The 21,316-nt window shown below is 41.6% G+C and overlaps 1 protein-coding gene and 1 pseudogene across 15 annotated transcripts in view; one reads left to right on the plus strand and one right to left on the minus strand.

Moving 5' to 3' along the window:
* Positions 1 to 21,316, minus strand: part of AAK1 (AP2 associated kinase 1) — a 193,540-nt gene that overhangs the window by 135,499 nt on the left and 36,725 nt on the right. The window lies entirely within an intron of this gene.
* On the plus strand, positions 2,328 to 3,218 carry LOC117099788 (annotated as a pseudogene).

Consider the following 21,316-nt stretch of genomic DNA (forward strand, 5'->3'; position numbering starts at 1 on the left):
GATCTAGATAAGACCATTGATGAAGATGGCTTCACTAAACAACAGATTCTCAACAGAGATGAAAAGCCTTATATTGAAAGAAGATGCCATCTAAGACTTTCATAGCTAGAGAGAAGTCAGTGCCTGGCTTCAAACCTGAGAAGGTCAGGCTGACGCTCTAATGCACCTGGTGACTTTAGGTTAAAGCCAATGCTCATTGGCCAGTCTGAAAATCCTAGGGCACTTAAGAGTTATGCTAAATCTATTCTGCCTATGCTCTACAAATGGAACAACAAGGCCTGGATGACAGCACATCTGTTTACAGAATGGTTAACTGAATAATTTAAGCCCACTGTAGACTTACTACTCAGGAACAAAAAATTCCTTGCAAAACATTACTGCTCCTTGACAATGTACCTAGTCATCCAAGAGCTCTGATGGAGATGCACAAGGAGATTAATGTTTTCATACCTGCTAACACAACATACATTCTGTACACGCTATAGCTCATGGATCAAGGGGTAATTTTGACTTTCTTTTCTTTTCTTTTCTTTTTTTTTGAGACAAAGTCTCACTCTGTTGTACAGGCTGGAGTATAGTGGCATAGTCTTGGCTCACTGAGACCTCGGCCTCCCGGCTGCAAGCAATTCTCCCCACCTCAGCCTCCCCAGTAGCTGGGATTACACACAGCTGCCACCACGCCCAGCTCATTTTTGTATTTTTACTAGAGACAGGATTTCACTATGTTGGCCAGGCTGGTCTCGAACTCCTGACCTCAGGTGATCCGCCCACCTTAGCCTCCCAAAGTGCTGGAATTACAGCGGTGGGCCACTGTGCCTGGGGAATTTTGACTTTCAAGTATTATTATTTAAGAAATACATTTCACAAGGCAATAGCTGCCACAGACAAGAGATTCCTCTGATGGATCTGGGCAAAGTAAATTTAAAACCTTCTGGAAAGGACTCACCATCTTAGATATCACTAGGACCATTCATGCTTTTCTGGAACATGGCAGGAGCTGAGCAACCAAACCTCAGGGAGTAGGCCTCTGTGACTAGCAGTTCCCTGCTCAGGTGAGTGCTGGAGGAGCCTGGTGGGGCCGTGGGCGATGCGGAAGAATGCTGGGGTATGTGGTGGTGAGTCCAGGCTGAAGCTCCATGTTGGCCACCTTGTCTTGTCCCAGGGTGCACTCTCTGCCTTCCACTGCCCACAGGAGTGGCTGGGGGTTTTTGCCATGGTGGCGGGGGAGTAGAAGGTGAGGGTGTTACCAGTGCCTGTGTTTAGGAGGTGGCTGTTTTGTTAGGAAAAGCTATTACAAAGGGAAATATTACCAAATGGTGTCTTTTTATTTTTTATTTTTTTCTGTTTTCATAGTGTTCACAGCAAATCTGAGTGTTTTACTTAAAGCGTGGAATACAGAAAACAACAAAAAACTTCAGCTAGTGCTTTAATCGCATCTGAAATTCTACAGGTGTGTGTTTTATAAGGCGTATATGGCAGAATTTTAAGCCAATCTGAGATTCTCTGTTTTTTGGTAGCATTATTTTTGAAAACTACATACTGCTAAATGTTCAACTGGTGAAACTGAAAGTATTTCATTGACAGGAAATTAATCAAGAGGAAGAACCTGCAGCTCGCACGCTTCTGAGCTGCTAAGGATGGCTCGGGCTCTCTGGACAGCCCTAGCTCCCTGGACGGCCCTTCCAAGTAGGATGTCACAAGGATCCCTCACATGGGATCTCCTGTTGCTATTGCTCCTGAGTTTCCTTGTGATGTGTTACCTCAGCCTTCCCCCACTACAATGTGACAGAACATGTAAACTGGATGTGCTTCTGGAGTATGAGACAATTTACAGACAATACCTTCGCTTTGCATTTTGAGAGCATTCAAACTGCTCTCATCAAAACCCATTTCTGTACCCAGTGCAATGGCTCATGCCTGTAATCCCAACACTTTGGGAGGTTAAGGCAGGAGGATCACTTGAACTCAGGAGTTCGACACCAGTCTGGGCAACAGAGGGAGTTTCCATCTCTACCAAAAAAAAAAAAATTTTTTTTTTTTTAAACAGCCAGGCATGGTGGCATGTGCCACTAGTCCCAGCTACTTGCTGGGAGAATCGCTTGAGCCCAGAAGGTCAAGGCTGCAGTGAGCCATGATCATGCCACACTGTACTCTAGCCTGGGCGACAGAGTGAGATCCTGTCTCAAAATCAACCAACCAACCAACCAACCATTTCTCGTCATCCCAGTAACCCCCATCCCTCAAATATGAAAGCCACGCAGGCCACTGGAGTTACTTGAGATGAAAAAAAAGTGTTGGTGGAGATAAGAGATTCTTACGTTATATCTGAAAGGGAAGACAAAATGTTAGCACTGTGCTTAGAGGGTGAACACCTTCTTTATGGTGACATAATGCAACCAGATGTTTTGGATATATATAATAACATGACCTTGAAAACCATTATGGTATTCAGGTGGGTAACTGAGTTTTGCCCCAATGCCAAGTACATCATGAATACAGACACTGATGTTTCCATCAATATTTGAAATTTAGTAAAGTATCCTTTAAACTGAAACCAGAGAAGTTTTTCACAGGTTATCCTCTAAGTAACCATTATTCCTACAGAGGATTTCACCAAAACCCCCATATTTTATACCAGAAGTATCCTTTCATGGTGTTCCCTCCATACTGCAGTATGTTGGGTTATGTAATGTCCAGAGGTTTGGTGCCAAGGATCTATAAATGATGAGTCATGTAAAACCCATTAAGTTTGAAGACGTTTATGTCGGGATCTGTTTGAATTTCTTAAAAGTGGATATTTATGCTCCAGGTTCTCACTCTAGTGCCCAGGCTGGAGTGCAGTGGTGTGACTTCAGCTCACTGCAACGTCTGCCTACTGGGTTCAAGTGATCCTCCCACCTCAGCCTCCCAAGTAGCGGGGACTACAGGTGCACACCACCACACCCAGATAATTTTTGTATTTTTTGTTGAGACTGGGGTCCTGCTATGTTGCCCAGGCTGGTCTCAAACTCCTGAGCTCAAGTGATCCACTTGCCTCAGCCTCCCAAAGTGCTGGGATTATAGGTGTGAGCCGCTACGTCCCACCTCTTTTCTTTTTATGTAGAGTTGATGTGGATGTCTGTCAACTCAGATGTGTGATTGCAGCCCATGACTTTTCTTTCAAGGAGATCATCACTTTTTGGTAGATTATGCTAAGGAACATCACACGCCATTATTAACTTCACATTCTACCAAAAGCCTGGAGACGGACATGACACTTTGTGGAAAGTGTTAAAGTTGTGGAAAATTCATGGGGAGGTCCGTGTGCTAGCTTACACTGAACTGAAACTCATGAAGAACCCACAAACTAGAAACTGGAGGGTTAAGGTAGGATTTATTTTGACAAAATTCAAGTCAGGCTCTTTAAAGATGATATTCAAAAGAATTAAATATAAAGTAATTGGTGGTTTTTGCTAATGAAACTAATAAGACCAAACAATTTGAACATGTCCATAGACTAGAATTTCTTAAAAGTGACACTGAATTATAAGCTCATTAGTCCATAATAAGAAAGCAATGTAGAGTTTTATTTAACAATCTAGTCACTTAATTTTGTGTATAACTTATGTGGATTACTAATTAAAAAATATATATAGTTCTGTGTAAGAAAAAAAACTTCACTGAAATTATATCAAACACAATTTCATCTGTTTTTGGTCATTTAGAAGGTCCTTCACGATGTTGCAGTATTTCAGAGTTATCAATTATTATTCAATATTACCTCACACTTTCTGGGTCTGTAAATGTTATGACAGCTTCAATACCATATAAATAGAATAGCAAATCACTCTTTACATCTGATGCTTTTCCAGTTATTTCACTGATAATTATTGATTGTTCCATTAATGTAGTCTTAGGTTGTCATTGTGTGTCAGTAATCTCTCGGACTTTGTTAAACATTTTACTGTGGTAATAGAGAGAGAATTAAAGCCAAAAAAGCCTGAATTATTGCCTTGTTTTTAAAAATATAGTCTGCAATGTGTGTGTGTGTGTGTTTGTTGTTGTTGTTTTGAAACGGGATCTCACTCTGTCACCCAGGCTGGAGTGCAGTGGTATGATCATGGCTCACTGTAGCCTTGACCTCCCAGGTGCAATCGGTCCTCCCACCTCAGCCTCCTGAATAGTTGGAACTACAAGTGTATGCCACCACATCCAGCTAATTTTTTTTTTTTTTTTTTTTTGTAGAGACAGAGTCTCACTATGTTGCCCATGCTGGTCTTGAACTCCTGGGCTCAAGGGATCCTCCTTCCTTGGCCTCCCAAAGTGCTAGGATTACAGGCATGAGCCACTGGGTCCAGCCTCCCCAATGTTTTTAGATGTCACTGTCTCATTTTTCCACCTGGAAATTAGGAATAATATAGAATGCATGCAGTATGTTTCCTTTTGGAAAGTACTTTGAAGACAAAAAAGAAAGGAGAGAATCCGGTGGCTAGAATATTATGAACATTCCAGGATTGAGTTGGAAAGAGAAGACTGAAGATCAAAGTTGCATTCTTAATCTGTCTCAGTTTTTTTGTACTAACAATCAGTTTGTGAATAAAGAGGAAAAAAGGAAAAAGGAAAAAAAATTCATGATTCATGAGAAGTCAAAATACCAACATTAATAGGAGTTTGGAAGAAGCTGATTCCAACTTTCATGGATGACTTTGAGGGGTTCAAGACTTCAGCAGAGGAAGTAACAACAACTACAGATGTGGTGAAAATAGCAAGAGAACTAGAATTAGAAGTGGAACCTGAAGATGTGACTGAATTGTCGCAATCTCATGATCAAACTTGAACGGATGGAAGTGGCTTCTTATGGATGGCAAAAAACGTGGTTTCTTGAGGTGAATCTACTCCTCATTGTGATGTTGTGAACATTGTTGAAATGACAACAAAGGATTTAGAATTACATCAACTTAGCTGATAAAGCAGCAGCAGAGTTTGGGAGGGATGACTCCAATTTTAAAGAAGCTACTGTGGGTAAAATGCAATCAAACAGCATCAAAAACTCCAGACAACTCTTCTTCTTCTTCATGAAAGGAAGAGTTAATGGATGTGGAAAACTTCATTGTTGTCCTATTTTAAGAAACTGTCACAGTCACCCCAACTTTCAGCAACCACCAACCTGGTCAGTCAGCAGTTATCAACATCAAGGCAAGACCCTCCACCAGCAAAAAGATTACGACTCACTGAAGGCTCAGATGATTGTTAGTCTATTTAGCAATAAAGTATGTTTAAATTCAGGCATGTACATTTTTTAGACTTTACACTTAGTAGGCTTAAAACACTTAGTAGACTATGGTACAGTGTAAACATAACTTTTATATGCACTGGGAAACCAAAAAATGTGTGTGACTCGCTTTACTGTGATATTTGCTTTATTGCAGGGGTCTGGAACCCTGCAATAGCTAAAGTGTGCCCAAGTATACCACTGGGTGTTTTTAATATTTCTTCATATTATACACAGTTCTGAACTCTCTGACATATTAAAAACTACTTGTGTGACTCATACAACTGCAGCCTTAGCATTGATAGCATAAGCTGTGTAACTGGGCTCAGTAGAGAGTTGTCTGATAAGATGAGTCTGTAGCCAGAAGCAATGCTTGTTTATAGGTGATTCAGCATACAGGCAGTTTATTGGGACTCCAACTGACAGCATCTTAGAGGCAAAGACAAAGGATGAAAGAGCCAAAGATAGAACAGAGCCATCAGCCAAAGCCCCAAGGGGCACTTATGTTCAGAATAAACTGGGTGGACCCACCTTGAGCCCTAGGTGACCAAAATAGGAGCCCAAGGGTTACAAGCTACAGCCAATCACTATTCTCAAGAGTATGACTAGATTTCAGTTAACCTTTGCAAAGACAAAACCCAAAGACGATAGGTAGTGAGTTTAAAAAAAAAACAAATTGGCTTATCTGCCTAAATGGACCAAATGGTTCACTTTCTCTTGGCTTCATTTTAGCTCCAAGGGGTGGAGTCTATTCACTTTGCACGTCTCAGTTTGTTGCTTCAAATGGATGGACACTAACATTAGGACATGAAAGTTTGGTAAGGAACAGGATTTATATACAAAGTATCACCCTAAAAAATACTTACTGACTACAAAGTGAAAAATAGTAACTTAACAGTGGAGAAGCCTGGCAGATACCAGTTAACTAGATGATTTAGGTTGTTTATCAGTGATGGGACAAGTAGGCATCAGGACCTCTTGTTATGATGCACCTAGGAAGACCCAACATTGCAGTATCCCAGTCAAAAACACATACCTTAAGTCTAAGCACAGGGAACAGCAAAATCACTCAAACTAAGGAACATCCTATAACGTAGAATTGGCCTGTACACTAAAAATGTCAAGGTCATGAAAGACAACGTAAGATTAAGGAGCTGTTCCAGATTAAAAGAGATTTAAAAGACATGACAACTAAATACAATGTTTGATCCTAGATTAAATCCTGAACTGAGGGAAAATGTTTTTCTTTTGCTACAATGGACATGACTGGGACAATTAGTAAAATTTGAATAAGCAGATTAGATAACAGTTTATATCAAAGTTAATATCCTGATTGTGACATCTATACTTTGTTTTTTATTTAGTTTGTTTTTTTAAGGAAATAAACACTAAAATGTTTATATTATATACTGTAAATAATTGTAAAGGGATATTATATATTATGTGGCTGACTTTTAAGTAACTCAGAAAAATATGTGAATAAAGATGGAATGATAAAACAAATGTAGCAAAATATTAACCACTGGTGAATCTGGGTGAAGAGTATATATGGGAATCTTTTATATCATTTTTCTACTGTTTATGTAACTGAAATTATTTCAAAATGAAATTTTTAATTAAGAAAAGAAAAGGACAAGAGGAGTGAAAAGTCCAGCCCCCTGAGGCATTCCTGGCCACAGAGACTCAGGGTTCTGAGGCTGGCCTTCCTCCTTTGGCACTGCAGTGACAAACAGGATGAGCAAAGACTTGGGAGCTGTGCAGATCTGGGTTCCAATCATTGTGCCTCACACAAACTAAGCTCACTAAAAAAAGATGGTATTTATTATTTCAAATTTTTGAAAAGCAACAGAAAAATATGAAAGGCTTCCTCATTCATTTTATGGAGCAAGTTAAGTACAGCCCTAATACCAAAACTCTGGCATTCAGTACAGGAGAAAAGAAAACTATGTATTATCCCATTTACAAATTACTAGTACATTGAATCAGGCAGTACATTAAAAGAATAGGACACCACGGCAAAATCAAGTTGGTTCAAAAAAGTAAGGATGAATGGATGGAGGGATGGACAAATATCAAGCAATTCATTAAAATAATTTATCAGTTATGGAAGTCAAAAAAGACAAAGACTTAGAAATTCAATAAAGAGGCATTTTCGATATTTGAACATCTTTTCCTTACTTTTAAATGTTTATTTTTCCAGTGGGACTGTTTGTAACTTTTCTGATTACAAAAGTAATCATGATTATTGTAAAAATTTTCAAGTAAGGCAGAAGTGGGTAGAATAGAGTTTCCTCACAGTCCATAACACTGTGGAGTCTTTCCAGCTTGTGAAAGCATCTTTACAAGTAGGTAGATCTTGAGCCAGCAAGCAAGAAACAGAGGCAAGAGAGAGAGAACCCTATTCTGAGAACAAAAGGCAATTCCTCTGTTAGTTTGCAGGCTCTCACAAAGCATACCACTGATAAAATGGAGTCCACACTATCACCTCCCTTTCCATGATCTTCCCCCTCCTGCCTAACCAGCCATCACTCCAGAAGGTCGCAAATCCACATGTGAGTCACTTCAGAGCAGCTCTCCTCACATGTAGATTCCCACCACTCAGATACTATCCATCCTCAGCTATAAAGGGCTCTGTGTAGAAAGATAACAGGGTAAAAAACATAAGATTTTAAGAGAGAACATTTAGGAATACAATTTGAAAGATGGGGAAATTAGAGAATTAAGGAGATACTGTGCAGAATTAAAATAATCATCATCATCATCTGCTTTGCAGACTACACAGTGTAATAAGAAGCTTATTATTTAGAGAACATTTGTGTTTAAATTCTCCGGTGTTTCAGGAGTTGGCAGCAGGCTTTCAGAACTCAGACATCATTTGAGTCACGGACAGAATTGGAAGCCTGATGCACTGATGCTGTTTTCTATCTGTGGCTGAAAAATGAGGCATTTTCCGATAATAAGAGATACAGAATCCAAGAGGAAGCATACCCACTTCCAGTTTCAAATAACTTCCCTTGCAAAAGGCAAAGATCCTTCTGAAACTAGGTTAGAGAGTCTGATCTCATCCCTTCAGAAAACCAGAGCTCAAGGTTGCAGTAATCTGACTCTCCAGTGTTATTTTGACCAACTTTATAAAAACAAAAGCTACCTTTGATGTACCTCAATGCCTAGTCAACTCACCAGAGAATCAAATATTAAAAATTAATCAGGCTGCTCAGACACCATTCAATGTCAGGCAGCTTTACATAGGAGATGGAGCTCTGGGGTGACGCAGAGTGAATGCTTATCTTTCATGTTGTCATGAACTTGTACGATTTAGCTCACGGCCTATTTCTTCTCCTGGTCATGTCTAATTCTGGGTGGGCAGCTCTGCAAAGGCTGAGCAGCCAAGCTTCCATGTGGCCTCATTGCTTTCATGCTTCTCCTCTCCAACTGTTCCTCTCCTCCTCTAGGGCATGACACCTCCAAATGCTCATTGCTAACTCATCCTCTTATCTTCTTGCCCCACCATAGTATCAGTGGACAAAATCCACAAGCTGACAAGGTTCAAAGCCATCACCTCTATTCTGAAGCAGACACTGAAGGAACATGCGAGCTGACACAGGGGTGGGATTTCACAGGATGGAAAAGGAAGAGAGGAACACACCAGGCTGAGGCAGAGACTTTAAAAACACGCGGAGGATGACTGGGGAAGTGGCAAGCGGTCCAGTGGGGCTGCACCTTAGGGTCCAATACAGCTCTAGCTCTGGCACTGCTTCTCCCGGGTGCCACACCCCAACTGCACCCCAGCCTCTCTGCATGGAGTCCCTCAGATACCTCACACTAAACATACCCTAGCCAAAACCTTTCTCCTTCTTGACTCTAACTTTTGGCTAATGGAGCCACCATGCTTTCGGTCAGTCAAGCTGAAAACTTAAGTCACCTCAGACTCTTCCCTCTCTGTCTCAACATACAGTACTTCAAGAATTTGCAACAATGCTTCTCCAAAATGCTCTTGAATCCATTCCCTACTCTCAATTCTTCCTACCACTAATTTCAGCTTTATGTCTCACCTGGGCTTTTGTTTTGTTTTGTTTTTGTTTTTGTTTTGAGACGGAGTCTCACTTTGTCACCCAAGCTGGAGTGCAGTGGCCGGATCTCAGCTCACTGCAAGCTCCGCCTCCCGGGTTCACGCCATTCTCCTGCCTCAGCCTCCCGAGTAGCTGGGACTACAGGCGCCTGCCACCTCGCCCGGCTAGTTTTTTGTATTTTTTTAGTAGAGACGGGGTTTCACCGTGTTAGCCAGGATGGTCTCGATCTCCTGACCTCGTGATCCGCCCGTCTCGGCCTCCCAAAGTGCTGGGATTACAGGCTTGAGCCACCGCGCCCGGCCTCACCTGGGCTTTTACAGAGCCCCAGCATGTGCCACACAAACTCCCACTCTTCCCTGGAGTCAGTCCAGTCCTTTTGTCACTATGAAGCCCTCCCTACCCCAGCAGTTTGTCCCCTTTTTCCTTGCTCTCACCTTGCTGTGTACTTACCTTTACTACTAAAAGCCAGCACACAGAATGATCACTACTTAAAACATGTCTGTTTCCTCCATTCAACAACAAATTTCTCAAGGGTAGACACTGTGTTTTGTAACTTCGGAAAAAGATGCCTCCCAAGCATCTTACATGGTATCTGAACATAGCATTTCACAATGAAATCATGGTAAACTAGTGGAAACGCTAACCATTCTCCCTGCTCTGCCTTTTCCTTCTTATGCAATTTTTTTCTAACTTTTTATTTTGAATTAAGTATAGATTCACAGGAAGCTGTGAAAATAGTGCAGAGAAGACCCATGTACACTTCATCCAGTTTCCCCCAGTGGTGACATTTACAACATCAAAACCAGGAAACTGCCACTGGCACAATCCACAGAACTTATTCACTCCAGGCTGAGGCAGAGACTTTAAAAACACGCTGAGGATGTTTTACACCAGTTTTACACGCACTCATATGTATGTGTAGTTGTATGTAAATTTATAATGTTCAGATTTGTGTAACCACAACCACAGTCAAGATACAGAAACTGTTCCATCACCACAAAGATCCCTTATGCTGCCTCTTTATAGTCATCCTCCTCCCCTACCTTCCCCTGGCCCCCACACTGCCCCTAATTCCTGGCAACCACTAATCTGTTTTCCATCTCTTCTACGGACACTTTCAACAGTGTCCCATTGCCTAGAGAAGAAGGTTCACAGACCTCATCTGTGGCATTCAAGGCCTTTAGGATGTGATCTAGAGCTACTGTTCAACCCATTCCTCCCCTCCACCCCCATAAACTCACTATTCCAGCTACACAGGACAATTCACTGTCCTAGGAACATGCTTTGCACTTTCCTCCCTTTGTATCTTTGCTCATGTTGTTTCTATGTCTAACCTTCTCTCCCTGCTTATTCACTCAGAAGAGCCATCTTTAAGGTTCAGCATAAATATCTTATTTACAAAAAGCTGCTTTCTGATTTCTACCATCCCCAAGCAACTGTTTTTTCTCATCTCTGTAATCCCTCTCTTATAGCACTCAAGTCACAAGATTATTGTGTGTCCATGTCTTCCCCACTTGACCACGAACCAATTGAACACAGGGATGTGTATTATTCACTTTTGTCTTCACAAGACCTCAGCAATTTGACGCCACAGACTTTCACAAATCCTTCCCTTGTACTCCCTGTCACTCGCTGCACTTAGTCCTGGAGATACAAAGATAAATATCCCCTGATGAGACTTACGGGCTAGTACCTCAATGTCTGACTCACTGAGGATACACACAGCAACTTCTTGAATGAATAAATGATAAAAATCTGGAGGTCACTTGAAAACATAAGGCTCAGTGATCTAGAACAGACATACATCATCCTGCTGCCACTGAATGACACTAGAAGCCACCAATCATTGATCACTCAATAAATGCTTACAAAGTGACTACTGCATGACAAGCACCTCTCTACGTGTTGGAGATAAAGCAATAAACAAAACTGACACAAATCTCTGCCCTCATGGAGCTTGCACTCAAGCAGGGAGACAGGCCATAAAATAAATACATACATTAAAAATTAGGTTAGAGGCTAGGTGTGGTAGCTCACACCTATAATCCCAACACTTTGGGAGACCTAAGTGGGATGACTGCTTGAGCTCACAAGTTCAAGACTAGCCTAGGTAACCAGGTGAAACCCCATCTCTACAAAAAATACAGAAATTAGCTGGGCATGGTGGTGCACGCCTGTAGTCCCAGCTACTTGGGAGGCTGAGGTGGAAGGATGGCTTGAGCCCAAGAGGCAGAGGTTGCAGTGAGCCGAGATTGCACAACTGCACTCCAGTCTTTTCTCAAAAAAAAAAAAAAAGGTGGGTTAGATTGTGATAAATGCTGTGGAGAAAATAAAGCAAGAAGGTTTGACAGGGAGTGTTATGTGGGGGAAGAGGGTGAAGAATTTCAAATTAAGGGTCAGAGAAGGGTTCCCCAAGAAGGTGACATATAAGCAAAACTGTGAAGGGGTGAGTGGGCATAGCATGGGGCTATTTGGAGGAAGAGAACCCCAGGGAGAGGGAAGGACAGGCAGGAGCACACCTGGCATACTCAAGGACTAAAAAGAAGGGGGGAGCAGGTGAATATCAGAAAATGAGCGCAGTAAGATAAAGGTAGGAGGAGGAGTCATCGTATGGCCTTGTAAGAAACAGGAAAGACTTTGCCTTGATTTCTGATGATGCTTTAATGCTTTATCTCTTCTACTTTTCTTTCCCATGAGTATTTGGTTATTCTCTATGACTCCCACAAGCCCCCAAAATAGTACTCAGGAATAAAATAATTTATCAAACACAGATAACGACTACTGCTAGCTACCGGATACAAAATCTATTAAACATGGTCATCAAGAGGTGGGACAGTATCATTAAAGCCTTCTAGATTACACTTATAATGAGTCAACCTATTTCTAACTCAGTAATTTTTTTAAATTGATTTTACCTTGACTCGTAAGAGTAGTGATACAAGAGAAACTCTCTCTTCTACAACTCAATGAATCAGGCCAGTGGTTGGATCATTCAGCATGTGGGCAGAGATTAGCCATGACCACTCAGCTTGCTGTGAGCAGACATATGTTCTACAGCAGGGAGGGGGAAGAGCCTGATAATCTCATCAGGTGGAGTTGGTCAAAAGAACTGTCTTATGGGACCTCGGGGTACAATGGCAACAGGGGAACATATGTTTCCTGCCCCCAGGTCCTTTTAAAATAAACTAAAGGCACACAAAAATAGAGAAAAATATGCATTTGGGTTGGAAACCAGGAAGGATGCCATCCCACCTGCCTAGAACTTTGAGAAATATCTGCTAGATTTAGTCAAGATGGAGCAGGACCAAAGAAGGCCCAGCTAGCTTTCTAAGAAGCAATGTGTCCTGGCAATAAATGTAGGCAGCAATAAATGCAGGCAGCATCTGCAGGACACAAAAGAAGGCTAGGTCAGCAGACACAGAACTGCTACAACACAACCCAAGGCCCACACCAACAGCCTTCCTCAGAGCCTTGAGCAGATATTTACGCACCCAGCTCCTTGCCCAGGCCAACAGCTTGGCAGAGAGAGTAGCACTCAAGGGCTGGGTCTGGCATGGGCAGCCAGTGTAAATTCAGTCAACCTAAAATTTCCCCTTGTTCCTTCATTTGAATATGAAGAAGACAGAAACTCACAATTATCTCTCTAAGAATTCATCTCCCATGAGATTATGGTGATGACTGTAAAACTATGTTCAGAATAAGATTTAAGGAGTCAGTGTAACTATGATACTTAAATAAGTGGTTTTTAAAATGGGATTTCTGAAATAGGTAAGACTGAATGGAAATTAAAACTTTGAATACTGGTTTTAATAGTAATGGAAGAAAGGAACAGCAAATTGAAGACTATACAATCAAATTGGAAAAGCAAAACAAATTCCCCAAGAACTCAGAGAAATGTCAGAAGACAAAAATGAGATAGAGATTAATTTTAACACAGGACAGAGAAAGAACATGGCAAATTAAAAGCTTGGGCTTAATAAAAAAAATTCTTAGAAATAATAAATTCAGCAAAGTTGCAGGATACAAAATCAGTTACATTTCTATATACTAACAATGAACAATATGGAAGGGAAATAAATCCATTTCATTTACAATAACATCAAAAACAATAAAATAATCAAGAATAAACTTAACTAAGGAGATGAAAGACTTGTACACTGAAAATGACAAAACAATGCTGAAAGAAATTAGAGAAGACACATACAAAAGGAGGTATCTTGTGTGTATGTGGATTGGAAGACTGGTTGTTAGGATGTCAATATTATGCAAAGCAATCTACAGGCTCAATGCCATCCCAATAAAATAGGCTGGGCACAGTGGCTCATACCTGTAATCCCAGCACTTTGGGAGGCCAAGGCAGGCAGATCACTTGAGATCAGGAGTTCAAGACCAGCCTGGCCAACATAGTGAAACCCCATCTCTACCAAAAAACACAAAAATTAGCTGGGCATGGTGGCAGGTGCCTGTAGTCCCAACTACACAGGAGGCTGAAGTGGGAGAATCACCTAAACCCGGGAGGGGGAGGTTGTAGTGAGCCAAGATCGTGCCACTACACTCCATCCTGGGTGACAGAGTGAGACATTATCTCAAAACAAAAAGAAAATACCAATAAAATGAAAAATCCAGGCCGGGCACGGTGACTCAGGCCTGTAATCCCAGCACTTTGGGAGGCTGAGGCAGGCGGATCACCTGAGGTCAGGAGTTTGAGACTAGCCTGGCCAACATGGCAAAACTCTGTCTCTATTAAAAATATAAAACTTAGCCAGGCACGGTGGCAGGTGAATCATTTGAACCTGGGAGGCTGAGGCAGAAGAATCATTTGAACCTGGGAGGCAGAGGTTGCAGTGAGCCAAGATCGTGCCACTGCACCCCAGCCTGGGTGACAGAGTGAAACTCCGTCTAAAAAATAATAATAAAAATAAAAAATAAAAAAAATCCAACCTAAAACCCACATGAAACCTCAAGGGACTCTGAATAACCAAAACAAATAAGAAAAATAACAAAATTGGAGGTCACATAACTTCTGATCTTAAAACTTACTATAAAACTACAGTCATCAAAACAGTGTGGTACTGGCATAAAGACAGATATAGAGACCAATAGAATAAAATAGAGATCCCAGAAATAAACCCTCACATACACGGTCAAACGATTTTTCAGCAAGGGTGCCAAGACCATTCAAGGGGGAAAGGATAACTTCTTCAACAAATGGAGCTGGGAAAACTGGATACCCACATGCAAAAAAAGGAGGACCCATTCTTACCTTATGACTACACAAAAATTAACTCACATTGGATCAAATATCTAAAAAGTTAAAACTACAAAACCCTCAGAAGAAAACATATGGGAAAATCTTCATGACATCGAATGTAGCAATGACTTCTTGGATATGATACCAAAGGCACAGGCAACAAATGCAAAAATATGCAAATGGAACTATAGCAAAAATTAAACACTCTTGAGTTATCAAAGGACAACTAGCAAAAGAGTAGAAAGGCAATCCATGGAATGGAAGAAAATACTGTATTTATAAATCATACATCTGATAAGGAGTTAACATCCAGAAAATATTTAAAAATTCCTAAAATTCAATAACAGCCCTATTAGAAAAATGAACAATGGACTATAAATAGACATTTCTCCAAAGAACATATACAAATGAGATATACAAATAGCTAATAATAAGCACAGGAGAAGATGCTCAACATTATTAGTCATTAGGGAAATTTAAATCAAACAACAATGAGATTATCACTTCACACCCACTAGGATAGCTATTATTAAGAAAAAACAGCAGAAAATAACAAGTTTTGGTAAGGATGTGGAATAATTGGAACCCTTATGCATTGCTGATGGGAATGTAATATGGTGCAGCTGCTGTGGAAAACGGTATGCCAATTCCTAAAAAATTGAGCACTGAATTACCTTATGATCCAGCAATTCAATTTCTGGGTATATACCTGTTATGGCTAATATTAGGTATCAACTTGACTGGATTGAGGGATGCCTAGATGACCGGTGAGGCAGTTTCTGGAAGTATCTATGAGGGTGTTGCCAGAGGAGATTGACATTTGAGTTGGTGGACTGCAAGGGGAAGACCCACCCTCAATGTGAGTGGGTACCATCCAACTGGCTGCCAACATGGCTAGAACAAAGTAGGCAGAAGGCGGATAAATAGCCCGCAGAGTCTTCTCGCTCTCTCTCTCTTCCCATGCAAGTCTCTTTGCTTCCTCTCCTCCTGCCCTTGGGCATCAGACTTCCAGATTCTTCTGCTTTTGGACTTTGGGACTTGTACCAGTGGCTTCCTGGGGGCTTTTGGGCCTTCAGCCTCAGACTGGGGGCTGTACTGTCAGACAACATTGAGACTTCCTTGGTAAAACTTATACAGCACATGGTTTAGAGTTGGTTGTGAGGCTTTCGGGCTTGGACTGAGCCAATATTGGCTTCTCTTTCCCCGAGCTTGCAGATGGCCTATCATGGGACTTTGCCTTGTAATTGTATAAGCCAATTCTCCCTAATAAACTCCCTTTATATATACATATACCTTATTGGTTCTGTCCCTCTAGAGAACCCAAATACAATACCCAAAAGAACCGAATGCGGGGTCTTGAAGATAGATACGTATACCCATGTTCACAGCAAGATTTCTCACAACAGCCAGAAGGTAGAAGCAATCCAGCCATCCATCAACAGATGAATGGATAAGGAAACTGTGGTATAGACACACAATGGAATATGATTCAGCCTTAAAAGGGAAGAACATTTTGACATATACTATAACATGGACAAAATTTGAAGACATTATACTAAGTGAAATAAGCCACTCACAAAAGGCAAAATACTCTATGATTCCATTTTAGATGAGGTATCTATGTAGGCAAATTCATAGGGACAGAAAGTAGAATGGTGGCTGCCAGGGGCTGAGGGGAGAAGGGGAATTGGGAGTTAGTGTTTAATGGGCATAGACTTTGAGTTGGGATGATGAAAAAGTTCTGGAGATGGATGGTGGTCATGAGTGCACAATAATGTGAATATACTGCACGTTGTGCACATGTACCATAGAACTTAAAGTGTAATAAAAAAATGTTATTCAACTGGGGATTTATTAATATATAAAGTCTTTCATCTGTTATAGAGAAAAAAAATAATGTGAATGTACTTAATGCCATAGAACTGTACACTAAAAAAGGATTACAATGGTAAATGTTATATTATGTATTTTACTACAACTTTTAAAAAAGGGCTTCGGTTTAGAGTCAGCAGTCCTTCTACCTGTTAGTAGACAACTTTGTGGCAAGTTGCTTAAACTTTCTCAGAAGTAAAATGAGGTAACAATAGGGCTGTGGAGATAAATGAGATAATTCCAATAGACACTTACTACATAAGCACTAAAAGTCAGCTCTTATTATGAAGATGACTATGAGAACGGCACAGCTGGCTCTAGACGTTTCACCAGAAAACGACAACAGTTGTATTTCTGAATCATTATCTAGGGAAGAATGTTTTCACATTCTTTGATATTTTATGATAAAGGTTCTTTCTAGTATCTTCTCTATGGCCCTTGTCCCCTTCACCGTTCAACTCTAAACCATGTGCTGTGTAAGTTTTACCAAGGAAGTCTCAATGCTGTCTGAGGAGGCAGGCCAATCCTTGGAAAATGAAAAACTGGTACATTCATACCAAGATGGAAGACATGAGCCAGTTTATAGAAAGCAAGTCAATGACAATCTCCCAGTTAGTCAAAGCCTTCAAAGGTTTTGTGTCCTCCACTCTACTATGACGTCAACTTTATGTTTTAGTCAAGGTTAAAGTACTATCTGGAGAACTGCTGACTAGGCTTCTGGACCTTTGGAAGTATCAGTGTCCTTAAGGGAAAGCAGCATTTTAACAAAGCAGGTTAGCCATGTGAAATGGCCTGAGCTCTAGATCTGGAGACCAGGAAAATTCAGTGTAAGTGGGTAATTCAAGGTCTCATAAGGCCCATCACCTCCCTTAGTCCAATGGCCCACTTTAAGACAGGCATCTTGTCAAGGAAGATGAGATGCAAGCATCTGAAGGCACAGACTTTGTGCAATCCCAACAGCTCCTAGAATCACATCCCAAATCATGGGGCCAATGATCAAGAACCCTAGGAAGAGGGGAAATCACTTCCAAGCTATAGCACCATGACACAATAAGAAATATATATTTGGTCTTTGCCCCTGATTCCCGACACAGAGCACCTAAAACCCTTGTAGTAATTTCCTGAGTGGTAGGGGTGATAGGAGCATCTTTTGTTAATATTTGGTCTTAGTCCCTGTTTCCTAACACAAAAGCTTCTAAAACCCTTGAAATCTCCAGAACGCGAAGAGTATCTTTTTGTTAAGTGAATGAAATGGCTAGTGGCTGGGCTTCCTAGGTAGCTTCTGGGTGGGGGCTGGTTGGCAGGGAACTCAACCATGTGATTAGAAGGTTAGAACCTTAAGTCTTACCCCAGCCTCTGAGGAGTGGCAAGAGCTAGAGATGGAGTTAATCAACAAGGGCCAATGATTTAATCAATCATATCTATGTAATAAAGCCTCCATAAAAACCCTAAACAAAGGGCTTTAAAGAGCTTCTAGATAGCTCCACATGTGGAGGTACCTGGAAGGTGGCATGCCCAGAGAGGGCATGCAAGCTCCATGCCCCTTCCCCTATCCCTTGTCCTATGTAGCTCTTACCTGGTTGTTCATTTGTATCCTTTATAATAAACTGATAAACCTAAAGTATTTCCCTGAGTGGTGTGAGCCACTGTTGCAAATGATCCAACAGGAGGAAGGGGTAATGGGAACCCCCAATTTGTAGCTAACCTGGTACCAGAGGCTTGCAACTGGCATCTGAAATGAGGGCAGTCTTGAGCCCTTAATCTGTAAAATCTGATGCTAACTCCAAATAGACAGTGTCAGAATTAATTTGAATAGTAGGACACCCAGACGGTGTCTAGGAAGTTAAAGAATGGATTATTAGTGTGGAAAAAACTTAAATTTGGTGTCAGAAATGTGAGTAGAGGAAATGGTTTTCCTTTTGAGCACCATTATCAGGTGAGTCAGCTCAGAAGATAAGCAACAAAGAATTTGTTAACAAAGGTTAAAATTACTAAAATGCCTACTTCTGTTTCACTTATTGTCCATGAAGAGGAGAGAGAAATACCAAAGAAAAACAAAATACTGGTGAGAAAACAGGCTGAAAACAAAGGCAAGGAAGGAGAAAGAGAAGAGGAAGCGCTCATTGAAGGAAGGCAGACATGGAGTCACACTGGAAGGAGTCTAGTAAACTATCTCTCATGAAGCCAGACCTGGTCAGGCCATTCCAGTCCTGCCCCGTGGAGCTGGCATTTCAAACTGAGAGCTTCCCAAGGGTGGCAGCAACAGTGCAGGGGCCCAGGTGAGGGATTGAGTCATGCCATTCTCCATGGCATTTTGTTTCCTTCTCTCCCAACCAGGAAAACAAAAACAAGAACAAAAACCTTTGCTCCCAACACCCCGTCTCCTTCACCACTCTGGTAGGTTGAATAATGGTTCCCCAAAAGAAAGGTCCATGTCCTAAGCCCAGAAACCTGTAAATGTGACCTTATATAGAAAAAGAGTCTTTGTAGGCTATAATTAATTGAAAGATCTCAAGATGGGGGTCATCCTGGATCATCCCGGCAGGCCCTAAATCTAATGACAAGTGTCCTTAGAAGAGACACTCAGAGGAGAGACACACAGAAGAGGAGAAGGTCATGCAAAAACTGAGACAGGGCCTGGAGTGATGGAGCCACAAACCAAGGAATGCCTGGAGCCACCAGAAGCCAGAAGAGGCAACAAATGTTTCTGCCCTGGAGCTTTTGAGGGAGCACAGCCCTGTCGACACTTTGATTTCCCACTTCTGGCCTCCAGAACTGTGAGAAGGTTAATTAATTTCTACTGTTGTAAGCCACCCAGTTTGTGGTCATTTCTTACTGTGGCCCTAAGAAATTAACATGACCCCAACCACGAGGGAAAAAACAAAACATATTGCTGTCCCCTTTCCTCATGGACACCACCAGAAACCTTCTTCCTTCTAGGGTCTTCACTTACATAGTCTACCAAGGAAACCGCATGCCCACTGGTGCTGTGCTTTCCATGTGGACTTCGACCTCAGCTTAGCCATTCCTCAGAACTTTGCAGAGAAGCCCCGCAGGCCAGAACAGTTCAGTCCTGCTGGGCACTCAGCTGACCTCGTGTCACTTGGGCTCTGATCCTTATGAGAGACACAGAGGATGGGAGGCAGGGTATGTTATTTTGCTTTTTAACCCCATACCATTTAACCAAATGGAAATACAATTCCCATCTACATGACTCAAAAGATAAAGACAGACCACAGTAGAAGACATTTTAAGAACTGGCCTGGGGAGTTTCTAGAGGAACCTGAAACACGGGATTTCCTGGGAGGACCTCCCCAATCCTCCCTCCTCCTCACTCCTGGGTCTTGCTTTCTCTCATTTATTTTCTTCATTTCTTTCTTTCCTGTTTCTTTTTGGCTATGAATTTCCTCCTATATGAAAGAAACTATATTCACACACAAAGAAAGTGGAAACCAAGAAATTGTGACAGTCAACCCCTACTGCACTGGCTTCAACTCCTATACTTTTACAGCTAAATTCACTTCCAGGACTTGAAAACTTACTGGTGGGAGTTCAGTGTCTGCCTTCCCCACTAGACTGTAAGCTCTAGCAGAAAAAGGCCTATACCTGTTTTGTTCATCATAATTTATGCAGTGCTTTCAACAGTGCCATTATGACCAGGGGTTTAAAATGTGTTTGTGGAATTACCAGCCTATATCAAAGGTTAAATACTAAAATGGTAAATTTTATGTTAAAGCTAAACATAGTGACTGGGCGTGGTGGCTCATGCTTGTAATCCCAGCACTTTGAGAGGTCAAGGCAGGCAAATCACCTGAGCTCAGGAGTTCGAAACCAGCCCGGGCAATATGGCAAAACCCTGTGTGTACCAAAAAGTCATTAGTGGGTACCACTTTCCTTTTTGGGTGATGAAAATGTTTTGGAACTAGACAGAGGTAGTGGTTGCATAACATTGTTTGGTTTTGGTTTTTGGTTTTGTTTTAGAGACGAAGTCTTGCTGTTGTCCAGGCTGGTCTCAAACTTCTGGGCTCAAGTGATCCTCCCGCCTCAGCTGCTTGAGTAGCAGGGATCACAGCCACCAGCCACCATGCCCAGCTGCACAACACTGTTAATGTACTAAATGCCACCGAACTGTTCACTTTAAAATGGTTGATTATGTTATGTGAATTATGCCTCCATTTTTAAAAAAGAATGAAAATGGTGAAATAAACTTGATTTTGCCATTAACAATAGAGTTCAAAGTAAAGTATACATAAAAAGCTATTTTTTTATGACTTAATCACCAGAGTACTGCTGGTGGGGCCCAGGGTGTAAATCAGCAGTAAATCATCATGGACACTCATGATGTTGAACTGTGTAAGTCCCTGTTGTGGGGCCATCCCCGTCCCATGCACTACAGGATGTTCAGCAGCATATTTGACCTCCATTCATTTGATGCCTGTAATAGCCCTCCCTGAGGCATGACAATCAAAAATGTCTCTAGACATTGCCAAGTGTCTCCTAGGGGGGCAAAATAGCCACAATTGAGACCTACTGGTCTAAATGGAAAAAGCCTCTCTAGCAATTACCAAGAATTTGTTCTTTTTCTATCCCTTGTATACCTGCCAGTGTGACTCACTGTTTCCTGCCAATCCTACCAGCCACAAATGACCTATCTGTGAACTTCTGACACCTGGTTATAATTCCCTTTTTCTAACCCCAAGCTACCCACGAGGGACCCACATGCTGCTTTCTGCCTGTGCCACTTGCCAGGCCACAGATTATGCAGGGGCCCTCATCCTAACCCTGGTGCATAGTAACACAGCTCCACTAGGGCCCATAAGACAGAAGGATGTCCTTAAGGTATAGGTCAAGGAAAACGCAAACCTACTGGTT

Source organism: Trachypithecus francoisi, unplaced genomic scaffold, assembly GCF_009764315.1.
Source record: "Trachypithecus francoisi isolate TF-2019V2 unplaced genomic scaffold, Tfra_2.0 Lachesis_group17, whole genome shotgun sequence".
NCBI lineage: Eukaryota > Metazoa > Chordata > Mammalia > Primates > Cercopithecidae > Trachypithecus > Trachypithecus francoisi.